The following is a 12179-nucleotide window of genomic DNA, read 5'->3' as shown; positions in this document are numbered from 1 at the left end:
AATTGCATCCATACTGGATCCCCACAATGACGCAAGACTAAAGGGCAGTCAGACAGTTGAGTCTTCTGAACCATCATGAGTTGGGGGAGGAGGAGGGAAGCAGGGTATGGGCCTGGGACTTCAAAGGGAAGAAGAGGAGTAACAGGAATACAAAAGAGCACATGTTTGGTCAACAAATGTTTGCCAGGCCATTCAGATAAGTCTCCATGATGTAAAAAGTTATCTCTGGTTATAGCTCTCTTCCTGGTACAATCTCCCTGCCCAAATCCCTTTAGGCAGATAAGGGAAACATAAAAAGCTTTTCCTGAGTATCTTAGGTCTTGATCACCTTCAGCTCAAAATAATCCACCTGCCAATGTGGCACATTTTGGGGTGGCATACTCAGCTCCCCTTCAGTAACGACTTTGACTAGGCTTCTATACAATTATAGCATATGAAGTGTAATTTTATATAATATTTTATTGTGGCCTGCTTGGCCAATGTAAACAATTTGGAAAGCTAGGCTGTACAAATATAGTTTTGGGGGATGACTTCTTTTTTTTTTTTAAGATTTTATTTGGGGCGCCTGGGTGGCTCAGTGGGTTAAGCCGCTGCCTTCGGCTTAGGTCATGATCTCAGGATCCTGGGATCGAGGCCCGCATCGGGCTCTCTGCTCAGCAGGGAGCCTGCTTCCTCTTCTCTCTCTGCCTGCTTGTGATCTCTCTCTGTCAAATAAATAAATAAAATCTTTAAAAAAAAAAAGATTTTATTTATTTGATAGATAGAAATAACAAATAGAGAGGCAGGGAGAGAAGAGGAAGCAGAGAGTCCCTGATGAGCAGAGAGTCCCATGCAGGGCTCAATCCCAGGACCCTGAGACCATGACCTAAGCCGAAGGCAGAGGCTTTTTAACCCACTGAGCTACCCACGAGCCCCAGGGGGTGACTTCTTTAAAATGAAATCAAGCCCCTAATAAACACGCGATGTTCTATGCAACTGATGGACCACTAAGCTCTACCCTGAAACTAATAATACACTGTGTTAACTTGAAATGCAAGTTGGTGCAGCCTCTTTGGAGAACAGTGTGGAGATTCCTCAAGAAATTAAAAATAGAGCTTCCCTATGACCCTGCAATTGCACTTCTGGGAATTTACCCCAAGGATACAGATGTCGTGAAAAGAAGGGTCATCTGTACCCCAGTGTTTATAGCAGCAGTTACCACGGTCGCCAAACTATGGAAAGAACCAAGATGCCCTTCAACGGACGAATGGATAAGGAAGATGTGGTCCATATACACTATGGAGTATTATGCCTCCATCAGAAAGGACGAATACCCAACTTTTGTAGCAACATGGATGGGACTGGAAGAGATTATGCTGAGTGAAATAAGTCAAGCAGAGAGAGTCAATTATCATATGGTTTCACTTATTTGTGGAGCATAACAAATATCATGGAGGACAAGGGGTGTTAGAGAGGAGAAGGGAGTTGGGGTAAATTGGAAGGGGAGGTGAATCATGAGAGACTATGGACTCTGAAAAACAATCTGAGGGGTTTGAAGTGGCGGGGGTTGGAAGGTTGGGGTACCAGGTGGTGGGTATTATAGAGGGCACGGATTGCATGGAGCACTGGGTGTGGTGAAAAAATAATGAATACTGTTTTTCTGAAAATAAATAAATTGAAAAAATTTTAAAAAGAAAAAGAAAAAGAAAAAGAAATCAAGCCCCAGACAAGGAGAGCACCTTCTTTTATTACTTTTATTTCCATGAGAAACCAACATTCAGCTTGGTGTACATCAACTCAAAGACACTTTTCCTAGTGCACACTCATCGCAACAAGGATTTAACTTTGTATTGTACACAGCATAAAGGGTTCAAGGATCTCTGCATGTGTTAGGTGGTTTGGTGTTGAGGCAACTTCAAGTTACCTCGGGTACTAGGGGATTTATTGTACATCACATGGAATTAAGGAAAATAGGGCCATGCCTGGCTGGCTCAGTCAGTGGAGCATGGGACTCTTGATCTCACAGTCATGAGTTCAATCCCCATATTGGGTGCTGAGCCTACTTTAAAAAAGTCTCTCAGCTATATAGCCAGGCATCAAGGAGCCCAGACAGACGGTAGGCACTGCAGAGCCTGGGGTGCTCTTCCCCCAACTGGAAGGCACCAATGCAGCAGCAGACACAAGGGACCCCAAACTGCCTCAGTAGCTGTGTTCACTGACTCTCTATTATTATGGTAACTCAGCAGCTCTCTTTGTTTCTCAACTCCTGTCCACCAACCCTCACTCTGAATATCTTTTATCTACATCACAGTATACTCTACTCATAGCTTCTGCTCTGAGTTTAAGGGCTCTACATTCTCTTGGCATCCCTGCCCTGCCCTCCATCTGGGGAACCCAGATCTGCCTCCATTACCAACTGCCTGTCTCTTTCCCTCCATCACCAGTATAAATTCTTTTTTTTTTTCATTTAATTTCCTTTTAGTTGACAAATATTATAATAATACTTTTTTTTTTTTTTTAAGTAAGCTCTCTACCCAGTGTGGGGTTTTTTTCTCAACACCCTGAGATCAAGAGTCACATGCTGACCGACCGAGCCAACCCCAGGACAAATTCTTGAGAAAGAAAACTCCATCCATTTAGCTAGTCACTTAGGCTGCCTCACAGGCCCCAGCCTGACCCTGTCCTCATGCACTCTTAAGTGAGGCCCAGCGTCCTTCATTGAGAACTGCCCCATGCCAAGCCTTCAATATGCTAAGTTAGTGGAAGTACACCACCAGGTAACTTGAACTTACAATTACCAAGGAAGCTAAATCCTGTCAATAAGCCCTCAAAAGTCAAGATCAATGTTTTGGTTCCCTTCTGAGTATAAAGACACATCATAAGAAAACTGCAGAAATTCTCTAATCATATTGTAACATAAAGAGACACATGAGTGGTGCATAAGCAGGAAAAGCAGGTAAAAATATTTTTTATGTAATGAATTTTTTAATATAATGAATAATGAAGATAAAATCATTAGTTATGCGGTACTCAGACATACTCACTCTGCATAAACCAAAGTATATTGTGAGGAGAGCGAAGCAGGCTCTGAGCTCTTAAAATCTAGATGCATGCAAAGGGGTAATGTAAGCACCTCTGAAAAGGAGAAGGTGTTCAGCAGATGTGCTAGAGGCAGGAAAAAGCCGAATATACACTGGTTTTAGGAAAGGTCCTATATAACCAGCCTGTGAAATGCGTTCCAGGTGGAAAAGTATGCACGATTTTCTTCTGGACAGTGTACAATCTTAACAGATCAGGCTACAATCCTGCTTCCTTCCCTAGTCAATCTAGATTCCTGCGCTCTTCTTTCCCTCTTCTGGCTTTCTGCAGCAAGTACTCCCTAAATTCATGGAGGATTCTGTTGTATTACACTGTCCCCTAGTGGCTTCAAATGTTCTCAACTCTTTTTTTTTTTTTTTTGAGAAGGAGAGAAAGGAAGGGAGGGAAAGTGAGAAAGAGAATCTCAAGTAAAATTCACACCCAGCACAGAACCCCCGCACGGGGCTCGATCTCACAACCCTGAGATCATGACCTGAGCCAAAATCAAGAGTTAGAGGCTTAACCACCTGAGCCACCCAGGCATCCCTCCTCTCCTTTTTGAAGGGCAGTATTTATCACAGGGCCTCCCACACATCCAGTTTTTAACAAATGTCTGTTAAATGGACTGGAATGAATGGCAGAGACCCTACAACGACCATGACTAGAAAACCTATTTCAGAGGCCATGAAAGAATGGGTTCTCTCGGGTATTTTAGGCTCAGATTACTTATGCCATCTTCGACTTCCCTCGAAATAGGATAATGCAATGCAGTTTATCTTTTTTTTTTGACAGACAGAGATCACAAGTAGGCAGAGAGGCAGGCAGAGAGAGGGGGGAAGCAGGCTCCCTGATTAGCAGAGAACCCGATGTAGGACTCGATCCCAGGACCCCAGGACCATGACCTGAGACAAAGGCAGAGGCTTAAACCACTGAGCCACCCAGGCGCCCTGTAGTTTACCTTTTGCCTCTTTTTTTTTTTTTTAAAGATTTTATTTATTTATTTGACAGAGAGAGATTATAAGCAGGCAGAGAGGCAGGCAGAGAGAGAGGAGGAAGCAGGCTCCCTGCTGAGCAGAGAGCCCGATGCGGGCCTTGATCCCAGAACCCTGAGATCATGACCTGAGCCGAAGGCAGCGGCTTAACCCACTGAGCCACCCAGGCGCCCTACCTTTTGCCTCTTGCACAAGCTCCGGGAAGTCCAATTTCATCTTTTTGGGTAGTATAGCCTAGGAAAGCAAAAATTCCAAAAATGATAAATGCAAGTTCTCTGTTGATAAGAACAAATACGGACAGTTGAAGTGTTGACGTTGGCCTCTGGGACGGCAAAGCATTTCAAGCAAGCATTCACATCTCAGTCTTGTCCGAAATGGGAGCAGCTCACTTACTAAATAAGGAACGTACGCTTAAGGCTCATCAAACTTTCTTTTGTCTTGGCTTGGTATATTGTATGTTTGGGTTCTAGGTTTTTTGTTTTTCTTTTATGTAGCCATTGAACAGGTGTTTATTGCTTCTGCTATGTGTAAGGCACCCTGATGATCATTCTGGGGGATGCAGTAGGGGTAGAAGTGCCAATGGGACGTACCTTTGCCTTCAAAGTGCTTACAGTGTGGAGAGAAGCCAGAATTCACACAGATTCCATACAAGCAGTGTTTCAAAGTGCCCCAAGAGAGGGGCGCCTGGCTGGTTCAGCTGGTGGACCATGCAACTCTTGGTCTTGGGGTTGTGAGCTTGGGTCCCACATAGGTGTAAAGACTACCTAAAAATAAATAAAATCTTAAAAAAAAAAAAGTTTCCCAGAAAGTGAAAGAAAGGTAGTTATAAGGAGTTCAAAGAAGGAAGAGGTCCCCTCTGAAATAATCTTCTTTGAATGTATTGCACCTATCATTCCTGACTGAAGACAATTCAACAGCCAATGAACCATAGAGAATTAACAATGAGTGAGAGTGCTGATGTCATCTATCTATAATGAAACTATACCTAAGGAAAAAATGCCCCACTCTTGTTCTTCATATGATAAAAATACTACTGGGTTTCAACTCAGAAAAAAATATTCACTCAGTAAATATTGGCTTTAAGATACTTTACCAGGTATAGGAAAGAAAGAAAGAAAGATATTGCCCTGACCAGAAAGAATCTAACATATAGCAGGGGAAAGTTGCTTAAAATTAGCAATCATGCAGTGTACCAGAACTGAGATCTTGTAAACAACCCTCCAATTTAAGCTGAGCTATTTTTTGAAGTTTTATTAAAATAATTTATAAATACCTGGAAGTCAGTACTGGGTTTATGGGATTTTTTAAGGGTTTTTTGTTTTATATTTTTTGTTTTTTATTTGTTTGGATTTTGCTGGAAGAAAATATTGCAAAACATTTGTTGACAAAGGAGTGGTATTTGCAGAATTAAAGAACTCCTACAATCCTGTTTAAAAATACAAATTATCCAGGGGTGCCTGGGTGGCTCAGTTGTTAACTGTCTGCCTTCAGCTCAGGTCATGATCCCAGGGCCTGCATCGGGCTCCTGGCCCAGTGGGAAGCCTGCTTCTCCCTCTCCCACTCCCCCTGCTTGTGTTCCCTCTCTCACTGTATCTGTCAAATAAATAAATAATCTTTTAAAAAATACAAAGCATCCAATCAAAAATTGAGTGAAATACTCAGACACTTCTCAAAAGAAGAGAATAGCTGATAAGCATGTGGGGGAAAAGTGATCAATTTATAAGTCATCAGAGAAATGTAAATTAAATGAAATATCACCAAACACCTATTAGGGCTGCCCAGCACTAAAGATGGAATAGAGAGAGCAATCAAAATTCTCATACAAGGTTGGTAAGCTTATAAAGTAAAATAACTACTTTGAAACAAAGTTTGGCATGTTTTTATAAACTTAAAACATATATCTACTTCTAGATATTTACCTGAAAAAAAAAAAACTGTCTACACAAAGACTTGCACAAAAATATTTATAGCAGCTTAATTCATAATACCCCAAATCTGGAACAACCTAGGTATCCATCGGTAAAAAAATGAATAAACTGTATTATTTCTTACACTACACATGTAGTAACAAAACACGTAGCCACAAAAAATAATAAACTATTGATATATACAGGAACATGGATGTATCTCAAAAATATTCTGTTGAGCAGAAGAAGTCTTACTCATAGAAGAACTCATTGTAGGATTCCATTTATATGAAGTTCTAGGACAGGCAGATCAGGAAGAAAAATAAAAATAGATGTTTCCTCTGTTGGGTGGAGGTGGAGATAGATTGAGAAGGATATGAAGGAATTCTGTAGGGTAATGGTAATATTCCACATTTTGACAGGGGTTTGGGTTATGAAATTAGATGTATTTGTCAAAGCACAGGTAATGTATACTTAAAATGTATGTTTTTCATCGTACATAAATTTTAAATTGAAAGAAAAAATCTGCAAACAAATGCTGAACTATAAGAATAATATACATGCTGATGTATATTTAAGGGAAGCGTATAAGGTCTGCAGTTGACTTGGAAATGCATCAAAAAATAAAAAGGAATGGAGCACCTGGGTGGCTCAGTCAGGTGAGAGTTGGACTCTGATTTCGGCTCAGGTCATGATCTCAGGGTCGTGAGACTGAGCCTGGTGTGGGGCTCCATGCTGGTGTGGAGCCTGCTTAAGTTTCTCTCTCTCCCTCTCCCTCTCCCTCTGTACCTCCCCCCACTTGAGCACCCTTTAAAAACAAATATATGTACCAGTAATATTGCCAGGTGAACTAGGGACACTCTGGGCCCTGGGCCCTGGACCCAGCCAGACCCAAAGCAATCTCCAAAGGTTTTTGGTTTGCCACAAGAATGAATTCAAGGACAGACATGCAACAGAGCAGATAAGCAACACATGCATGTAAGTTTATTAATGCGAAAAGTACACGCTGGAGATAGGAAAGCAAACAAGGTCCAGAGAGACAGCTGAGTGCCCTGGGGGTTGGATTTCTTTTACTGAGAGTTGTTAACAAGGGGATGGAATATTCATTACTTGAGGTGGGAAGCAGGATTTAGGGCTTTTCCTTCCTAACGTGGTCAGGGGGTTCCAGTCATGGCAACAGCTATCCAGGGCCTGACTGGTTTGACCTGGCTTCTTGCAGCATGCTGCAATACGGGCTCTGACCTTCCAGAGAGCTAGCCAGGACTTCCTCATTCTTGACCTCCAGGTATCCTGTTAGAACCAAATTGCCTATCTAACAGTAAGAGAAACGATAATTCTCTTAAAAGAAAAACTAGAAGATCAGAAAACAATTCCCATATTCTTAAGAATGAGAAACACCAACAAACATGTCAGCAGATGTTAAAACTTCACAGTTAAAAAAAAAAGTTTTAATTAAAATGGCAATGAAGGGGCACCTGGGTGGCTCAGTGGGTTAAAGCCTCTGCCTTCGGCTCAGGTCATGATCTCAGGGTCCTGGGATCGGGCCCTGCATCAGGCTCTCTGCTGAGCAGGAAGCCTGCTTCCCCACCCGCCCCCTTTGCCTGCCTATCTGCCTACTTGTGATCTCTGTCTGTCAAATAAATAAATAAAATCTTTTAAAAAAAATAAAATGGCAATGATATACAATTTTTTTAACCATAAAATTGCCCAAATCTTTGCTCTTCTCTCTCTCTCTCTCTCTTTTTTTTTTACCTTGAGGGTATCCAAATATATATTCCTAATTTTTATATTTTTTTAAAGATTTTTATTTTATTTATTTGACAGACAGAGATCACAAGTAGGCAGAGAGGCAGGCAGTAGAGAGAGAGGGGGAAGCAGGCTCCCCGCTGAGCAAAGAGCCCAATGCGGGGCTCAATCCCAAGACCCTAGGATCATGACCTAAGCCGAAGGCAGAGGCTTTAACCCACTGAGCCACCCAGGCACCCTGATATTCCTAATTTATAAATAAAACCTTTATAAAGATGTAATTCACATACCATCCAATTCTCCTATTGAAAGCATACAATTAAATGGTTTTCAGTATATTCACAGAGTTGTACAGCCATCACCACAACCAATTTTAGAACATTTTTATTGCACCCAAAAGAAACACTACTCATCAGCCATCACTCACCACCCAGCCTTAGGCAATCATTAACGTACCTTATATATAGATTTGCCTATTATGGGCATTACATATAAATGGAATCACACCATATGTGCTCTTCTGTGATTGACTTCTTTCACTTAACACATTTTCAAGGTTCATCCATGTTGTAGCATCAACACAAGACTCTTACCAGATATATGGTAAAAGATATATTGCGAATATTTCCTCCTCCTATTCTGTGAATTATCTTTTCACATTCTTGATGATGTCCTTTGAAGCACAGAGTTCTTTTTTTTTTCTCAAAGTGTTTTTATTTTTTTATTTCTTTTTTTTATTGTTTAACATTAATTATTCTTTTTTTTTTTTTATTTCTTTTCAGCGTAACAGTATTCATTGTTTTTGCACCACACCCAGTGCTCCATGCAATTCGTACCCTCCTTAATACCCACCACCTGGCTGGCTCCCCCAACCTCCCACTCCCCGCCCCTTCAAAACCCTCAGGTTGTTTTTCAGAGTCCATAGTCTCTGACGGTTCACCTCCCCTTCCAATTTCCCTCAACTCCCTTCTCCTCTCTGTCTCCCCATGTCCTCCGTGTTATTTGTTATGCTCCACAAATAAGTGAAACCATATGATACTTGACTCTCTCTGCTTGACTTATTTCACTCAGCATAATCTCTTCAAGTCCCGTCCATGTTGCTACAAAAGTTAAGTATTCATCCTTTCTGATGAAGGCATAATATTCCATAGCGTATATGGACCACATCTTCCTTATCCATTCGTCTGCTGAAGGGCATCTTGGTTGTTTCCACAGTTTGGCAACCGTGGCCATTGCTGCTATAAACATTGGGTATCTTTGGGGTAAATATTGTAGGGTCATAGGGAAGGTCTATTTTTAATTTCTTGAGGAATCTCCACACTGTTCTCAAAAGTAAAGCACAGAGTTCTTAATTCTGGTGAAATATAATTGATCTTTTTCTTTTGTGGGTTGTGCTTTTGATGTAAGGGCTAAGAAATCATTACCTAACCCAAGGTCACAAAGATCTGCACCCATATTTTAGTCTGACTTTATAGTGTTAGCTCTCGAATTTAGATCTTTAAATATTTGGAGTTAATTTTTACCTGTGGGGTGAGGTAGGGATTCAAATTTATTCTTTTGTATATGAATATCTAGTTGTCCCAACACTTTTGTTGTATAGATTATTCATTCTCCACTGAATTATCTTGACACCAATCAATTGAGTGTAAGTATGAGGGTTTCCTCCTAGCCTCTCAATTCTACTTCATCGATTTGTATATCTATTCTTATGCCAGTGCCACATAATTCTGATTACTGTACCTTTGTAATAAGCTTGGAAATTGGGAATTGTGAGTTCTCCAATACTGTTCTTTTTCCATATTATTTTGGCTATTTGAGGTCCCTTGAATTTCCATGTAAATTTTAAGATTGGCTTGTCAATTTCTGCAAAAATCCAGCTAGGATTTTTTTTTTTTAAAGATTTTATTTATTTGTCAGAGAGAGGGAGAGAGAGCGAGCACAGGCAAACAGAGAGGCAGAGGGAGAAGCAGGCTCCCCACCGAGCAAGGAGCCCCATGTGGGACTCGATCCCAGGACGCTGGGATCATGACCTGAGCCGAAGGCAGCTGCTTAACCAACCGAGCCACCCAGGCATCCCCCAGCTAGGATTTTTATAGGGATTTCACTGAACCTGTAAATCAATTTGGAGAATATGGCCACTTCAGTAATATTAAATATGAACATTAAATATGACACTTTCCTATTTATTTAGGTTTTCTTTAATTGCTTTCAACATTTTTTATAGTTATCAAAACATATCTTTTATACCTCCTTTGGTCAAATTTATTCCTAACTATTTTATTCTTTTGATGCTATTGAAAATGGAATTATTTTCCCAATTTATTTTTGGATTGTTCATTACAAATGTATAGAACTGAAATTTATTTTTGTATATTGATCTAGTATCTGGTAGCCTTGCTCAACTTGTTTATTTCTGCCAATTTTTTTAGTAGATTCCTCATATTTTCCATATGCGAGATCATGTCACATCTGAAAGTAGAGGTAGTTTTACTTCTTTCTTTCCAATCTGAATACCTATTTTCCCATACCCTTGATGATAGTGTGCTATGAATTTTTCTAAGTAATAAATAATATTTTTTCTATAAGGAATTCTTCTTTTTTTAAGATTTTCTTTCTTTATTTGTCAGAGAGAGCAAGAGAGCACAAGTACAGGCAGGGGGCATGCCAGGCAGAGGGAGAAGCAGGCTCCTCATTGAGCAGGGAGCCCAAAATGGAACTCGATTCCAGGACCCTATGTTCATGACCTGAGCTAAAGGCAGACACTTAACCCACTGAGCCACCCAGGCTTCCCAATAATATTATTTTCATGGAAAGATACAGCAAGAACTATGAAGGGATTAAGATTTTACCCTGCTTGGGGCGCCTGGGTGGCTCAGTGGGTTAAGCCGCTGCCTTCGGCTCAGGTCATGATCTCAGGGTCCTGGGATCGAGTCCCACATCAGGCTCTCTGCTCGGCGGGGAGCCTGCTTCCCTTCCCCTCTCTCTGCCTGCCTCTCTGCCTACTGTGATCTCTCTCTGTCAAATAAATAAATAAAATCTTTAAAAAAAAAAAGATTTTACCAAGCTTGGGGCGCCTGGGTGGCTCAGTGGGTTAAAGCCTCTGCCTTCAGCTCAGGTCATGATCCCAGAGTCCTGGGATCCAGCCCTGCATCAGGCTTTCTGCTCAGCAGGGAGCCTGCTTCCTCCTCTCTCAATCTGCCTGCCTCTCTGCCTACTTGTGATTTCTGTCTGTCAAATAAATAAAATCTTGGGGCGCCTGGGTGGCTCAGTGGGTTAAGCCGCTGCCTTCGGCTCAGGTCATGATCTCAGAGTCCTGGGATCGAGTTCCGCATCGGGCTCTCTGCTCAGCAGGGAGCCTGCTTCCTCCTCTCTCTCTGCCTGCCTCTCTGTCTACTTGTGATTTCTCTCTGTCAAATAAATAAATAAAATCTTTAAAAAAAATAAATAAAATCTTTAAAAAACAAACAAACAAACAAAAAAGATTTTACCCTGCTTGCAGACTTACAACTAGCCAGCCACAGTTTTCTGGAAGCTGGGAGAAATCTAACCAAGACGCCTGGATCAGAGACAGAGGACTTTGTTAACCACACAGGCAGCATGAACCTCAGGTCTGCATCTCTTTGTCTTGCCCCCTCCACCTCCAAATCCCATGGGGGTGATGCAGGACAGTCTAGGTAGATGCTAACCATGCCACTGAGAGTGTAGGAAACTCCACTCTTTTTTTTTTTTAATATTTTATTTATTTGAGAGAGAGAGCACAAGCATGGAGAAGAGCAGGCAGAGAGAGAGGGAGAAGCAGACTCCCTGCCGAACAGGGACCCTGATACGGGACTCCATCCCAGGATACTACGACCATGACCTGAGCTGAAGGCAGACGCTCAACCGACTGAGCCACCCAGGGGCCCCCACTCTTTTTTAAAGAGTCTGCTAGCAAACCTCCCCAACCTTTGTCTTAGAGTGGGACTTTATCTTTTTTATCCTGATCAGCAAACAAATCTTCACTCTTCTCAAAAGGAGACATTAACTCTAATTTCCATGACTGTTTGTTATACACACACCCTTGAAAATACAGTCTATAACAAAGGCTGTCAACACCTCTGCTGGGAAGACATGCAGAAACAGAAAAGACCTACCAAAATGTGTCTCTAAACGAATTTCTTTTCAGTTTGTTTTCCCCAAAGGGTGTTGCTACCAGTTCAGTTTGTAATCAGTTTGAGAAGAAGGATAATACTGTATTTTCCTCTACTCTGGAATATAATTGTTACTGGCACATAATAGGCCTTCAGTAAATACTTCCTTCTTGACTACTGAGTGGATGAATAGATAAATGGAAGGAGCGATTCCTGAAACACTTGGGGCATGATTACAATGAAACTTCAAGATCCACAATAAAATTCTGATCTGCTGGTTGAAAATGTATAAATGTGAAGTATATCTCTTCACCTCCTCATCTGCATCCTCTTCCTTGTTCCTATAC

This window comes from Neovison vison, chromosome 1, assembly GCF_020171115.1.
Source record: "Neovison vison isolate M4711 chromosome 1, ASM_NN_V1, whole genome shotgun sequence".
Lineage (NCBI taxonomy): Eukaryota > Metazoa > Chordata > Mammalia > Carnivora > Mustelidae > Neogale > Neogale vison.
Note: the sequence above shows the minus strand (reverse complement) of the source record.